The sequence below is a fragment of the Octodon degus genome, unplaced genomic scaffold, assembly GCF_000260255.1.
Source record: "Octodon degus isolate 3935 unplaced genomic scaffold, OctDeg1.0 scaffold00011, whole genome shotgun sequence".
NCBI lineage: Eukaryota > Metazoa > Chordata > Mammalia > Rodentia > Octodontidae > Octodon > Octodon degus.
Genome location: NW_004524587.1, coordinates 14,795,468 through 14,800,914, shown reverse-complemented (window position 1 = coordinate 14,800,914; position 5,447 = coordinate 14,795,468).

Below are 5,447 nucleotides of genomic sequence, written 5' to 3'. Positions count from 1 at the left end.
TTTTTTGGCAGAACCGGGGATTGAACTCAGGCCTTTGCGCTTGCCAGGGATGCACTTATTCCACCAAGCCATCTCCCCGGCCCCTCAAGTGAAATAAATTGGATACACATGTAAATACCACATTATTTCTCTGGTGTGAGAAACCAAAAGTGTAAAAAAGGATCAAAATATATAACATATATTGTGAGATAGGAAGAAAATGTTCAAATGGGGAGGGCAACAGGGAGAGGGTAGGGGAAAAGGAAAGAAGGGAACAGTTTAAAAAAGAAAAATGGGCCAGGGAGATGGCTCAGTTAGAATAAGCGCTTCCCTGGCAAGTGCAAGGGGCCTGAGTTCAATCCCCAGTTCTACCATAAAAGAGAGAGAGAGAACATGGAAACTGAGCTTTTGTAAATGGGGAAGGGAGGAGGGGTTGAAGGGAGGGTAGTGAGTGGGAAAAAAAAAGAATGAAGTTATATCATGTACAGGCACCAATTCTCTATGATGAATGTGATCATGACGTGTATCTACCATGTACCAATGCAATCTGCTTGGAAAAAAAGGTTGAAAAAGCAAGTAAAATTTTAAAGTCATTATTTTAAAAAGACTAGGCTTGAGCCCCTGAGGGTAAATGAGGATTTAATGAGGACTGCCTAAATCAAGGGGGAAAACTAACCACTCTCCTGATACCTCTCAGGATACAACAAATCTAGAGTTTTAGATAAGAAAAGCCGGGGGGGGGAGAGGGCGGCGGGGGGGATAAAAAGGAAAGGAAGAAAAAGAAAAGCCAGGGCCAAGAGGGGGAGGAGTGAAAAGACGAGTCCCTGCTGCTCTCAGGCTTCCTGTATCCCAGCGGAGAAGGCGCTGCTGGCTGGGTAAATGAGTCGCAGGCTTTAGAAGCCAAGGGAGATGGAAACCAGATTCCAGGAAACAGACATGGAGGAATCTTAGGGAACATTTTCAGTTTTACTGCGAAACTGTCAAGCCACTATGCTATTCTGGGAACTCAGGAAGAAAACAACAGAGAGAAAGACTAGAGCACTGTAAGGATCCAGGCAGCTCCAGGGAGGAAGAGCCTGTGCCTTAGGGCAGTTTAGGACAACACACAGAGGTGGCGTTGACTCAGCCAGGTACCAGGAGAGGAAGGAAGCGTCCCAGTGCCACGGCAGCCACTCATTCAAAATCCAACAGGTATTCGGTCCTTCAGCACCCGCCAAGCTCCTGCAGAAGACATTGTCCTGGAGGAGCGAGTCATGGTGGGCCCCCAGCCCAGCAGAGCTCACAACTGCTGAGAAAGTCATCACCCCTGTGTTAAATGACAAGGGAAAAGGTTCAGTGTGGGGCCACATGGGGCTCTTAGAAGAACTCTCCCCCGGGGAAGAAATGTTCAGATATAAAGAGGGTTGATCTGGATTTCAAGCAGAAGCCTGGAGCAGAGGGAGCAGGGCTGTTCCAAAGAACTGCAAGGAAAGCAGTTTCAGGAACAAGGGCACAAGAAAAGACCAAATGGGCCCGGTCCATTCTATTTTGGGTTATTTGTTTGCTTAGCAAATTTAGTAAGGTGAAGGGTGCATCTCCTAAGAGCCAGGGAGCATATTCAGCACTTTCTGTTTATTTACAGAACAAATAATCTCGTCAGTGTTTAATGAGCTCCCTGAGCAAGCGTCTGGGGCCACCTCTGGAGCAGGCAGAGGGCACAACCAGAGCAAAGGCCTGAGGTGGAAGCCCACAAAGCAGTCTCAGCAAAGAGATGGAGGCCTGGGGGCCGGAGCCAAGAGACATGCCCAGGCCTGATGGAAGAACAGACTGGTAGTCAGCCTTCAGGCTGGTGGGAGGAGAGTGATCTGGAGAGACCAGTGCCCTGCGAAGCCCAAGCCGGTGGGAGTGGTCCAGCCTCAGCACATTCTCTCATGGGCAATGTTGGAAATAATTAACCTGGGAGCCCCAACAGCTGCCACCAGCACCCTTCAGGAATTCAGGCCCTCCCAGAATAACATGTAGGCCAGCACTCCTGCTGTGCAGCCATGTGGGAGAAGGGAGTCTCACTAGCTCCTCTCAGGAGATGTGCTGACCTCTGGCCACCTGTACAACAGCCCCCTTGGCTTCCCAGGACAGCATCCTAGAGGCTCAAGAGCATGGGCTGATGGCTGCCTTCTCCCTAAGCCCAAAGGTAAGAGCCTGGGGTCTCGTCCCCGCCTGGCCAGTGGTTCACTGTGGTGACCCTCGGGTGTGCTAAGGGTGGGAAATGGACACAGAGCCAGGTGACTCAGCCTGGACCTGGCCTTGGAGTGGGCAGGAGCAGGAGGACCTTTCTGAAGGGGTGGCAGGCAGTGATAAGAGAAGTATAAGTCAAGAAAAAGGTTCATGCCCAGGCTGGCATTCAGTGCAACTATCCCACAAGAAGTGTGTCCCTGCTAAGACCCAATAGGTGAGTTAGCCAAGGGAGAAAAAGAGGAAAAAGTGTTTAGGTGTACAGACTACCCTGAGCAAAGGCATGGGAAAGCTGGATATATTCAGAGGAAATAAATAAATTTAGTCATAATTGGGTACAGTGGCACACACATCTGCAATCCTACCACTCTGGGAGGCTGAGGCAGGATGATGGTGAGCTTGAGTCCAGCCTGGGCAATTTAGCAACTTATTGAGATCCCATCTTAAAACAAAACTGTAAGGGCTGGGAATGTAGCTTAAGGTGAAGGCTCTGTACTCCATTCCCAGTACAAGAAATAAATTTAATCTGGCTAGGAACTGGCCAGAGAAGAGCCAGTGTGCAGAGATGATCCAGCTGCTGCCTGGAGACTGGATCGGCACAGGAAAATCAAGGACACTACAGCTTCACTGTGGTACAGAAGGTGTGGGTGGTGGCCTGGCCAAGGGCAGGGTAGCAGTGGTGGGGAGGAAGGGGCTCACTTGGGGGCTGAAAAGGTGTCAGGGAAAAGGTCACATGAGGACCCAGGAGGACCACTTCTGAGGTGAGGGGAAACGTCAACTTCCCCCGATGAATTTGAGGGTGCCTAAGAAGAAGGGAACAGAGTGAAATGTGGGAGAACTGAGACCCAAGGTGTCAGTGTGGGTCCAGAAACAGAGCCCTAGAAGTTGTAGGGTCACCTTGGAAGGGGAAGTATCCAGTAAGGAAAAAGGGACCCAGCTCCTCAAGAAGCAGGAAGACAGATGCCAGGGAAGCAGCCAGCAATCCAGAGCAGCAGTCACAGAAGCCAAGGGAGCCTTCAAAGAAGGGATGGCACACACCTGTCACTTTAACACCTGAGATATTGAAGGAGCAGGACTGCAAGTTCAAGGCCAGTCTGGACTGCACAAACTATATCTATATCTATATCTATATCTATATCTATATCTATATCTATATCTATATCTATATCTATATCTGATAAAAATTTTTAAAAGGGGGAAAAATCAGCTCCAAGTAATACATAGGACTGAGAAGCAAAGGAACAGAATGCATTTGTTGCCCTGTAAAGGCTTGGGAGAAGGAAGATTTTAACAGTTGCAGTCCATGACCTGTGACCAGTTTGAGTGCGAACAGATGGCTGCACTGGACTGAAACGGTTGTGCACTGTACACCCGGTAACTAACTGTTTTGGGCTTTTGTTTGTTTGAGACAGGGTCTCCTATGTAGTTCAAGATGGCCTCGAACTCACAGCGATCCTCTTGCTTTAACCTCCCACTTTCTAGGATCACAGGGCGCAGCTCCAAGCCCAGCCCAGTGACTAACATTTAATTTAAGCATCCCAGGAGTTAATGGCTTAGTACTACATATAAGGAAGTCTGTAACTGTAGTAGGCCTGTTTCCCACAAGGTGGCGCCCAAGACCAACTCTGGACTTAATGGTTGCGTGGTGTGACAAGCGAGGTCAGTTTGGGAATCCTTGGTGGTACCTTAGGTCATCCTCCCTTGTAAGGAGGGGACTGCTACATGCCTGGTGACCCGGAAGCCACCCCCCCATGCCCTCCAGGCCTCGGTTGAAACACTTCTCCTAGTGCTAGGAACTCATAGAAATAAACTAGACACCACACTCAGCAACCTTGGTCAGGGAGCTTGGCTTGAAAAGGTCCAGGGAAGCAGCTCATCCTATGATCTGGGAAAGGCAAGGACGTCCCTCCCACTGGTCCCTTAGGAAAAAGGACTCCGGAAGGAAGGAAGGACGCCCAGCCCAGCCCGGGGGACATACAGTCACCCGCCCCTGTTCACACCAGCCCAGCACGGCCCTTCTCACAGCTCCCCCTGGAGGCCAAAGCTGGACCAGCGGGGATAAAGGCCGAGGCAGCTCGGTGTTAGGCACGTCTTCTGCAGAGAAGCCGCCTGCCCAGCCTAGAAACTTAGCCTCTCAGTGCGGAAGTCGCCTGGAGACGCAGCAGTAAGGGATGGACATGCTGCTTTTGAAAGCCATGCCATGGTCATTGCAAATCTTCCACAGCATGAGTGAATGCAAAGGAAATCCACGAGACTCCTGTTACACAGGCTGTTCAGCTTTCTCCTTCCACCGTGCTTATTTGTTGAGCACCGTTCACAGTTATAAAACTCTCCGCCTCACCGACCCACCCTGAACTATCCTGACCCCATTTTCTGTCTTCCAGCCTACATGACTCAAATACAGCACCAAGCTCATTCCTACCTCCTAGCCTTTGCCCATGCCGTTCCATCTTCCTGGAACACTCTTCCTCTGGATTAATCCATGCTGTGTCTTTCTTGACATTTAAGCCTCAGCTCCAGTGTTTCGGTTCCAAAGAGGACTTCGTTGACCTCCATGACTAAAGTAGCTTCTTGGGGCTGGGGAGATGGCTCAGTAGAATAAGCGCTTGTCTAGCAAGCTCAAGGGCTTGAGTTCAATCCCTGGTTCCGCCAAAAAAATTTTTTTAATTAAAAAAAAAAAAGTAGGCTCTTTGCCCCTGTTGTGGCTTGTGCAGAGACCCCCCCACCACCACAAAAGCATCATGTAGTCACAGGTGGGGTGTTCTGCAGAGGTGGCTAGATCTAGAATGTGGGAATGAATTATGGTGCAATGCTAGGATTAAGGGCTGGTGAACTGTTTGGTTTGGTTCCTCCCTAATCCCCGGTATCCTGGACAGAATACAAGAAACAGAAGAAGGCTTGTCTTCCCAGTTTGCTCGCTTGTTTTGTTTTGCTACCTTCTGCCTGCCAAGAACTGTTTTTCCTCTGTGATACCCCTCTGCCAAGCCACCTTGCCTTACAGCCAGCCAGTTATGGACTGAAACCTCTACAAACTGTGAGATAAATAAACCTTTCCTCATTTAATGTTAGGTGCCACGTATTTTGTCTCAGGAATGAAAGAGAAGGAACTAAGACAGTCTCATCACTTCAAACTTCATCACCTTGATTGATTTTCCTCATAGCTCCTCTCGCTCACATATATTAACTTATCTGATGTCTGTCCCCCTTTTGGCAGGAGCATAAATTCCTAGACAGCCAGAGACCCTGCCATGTCTCCC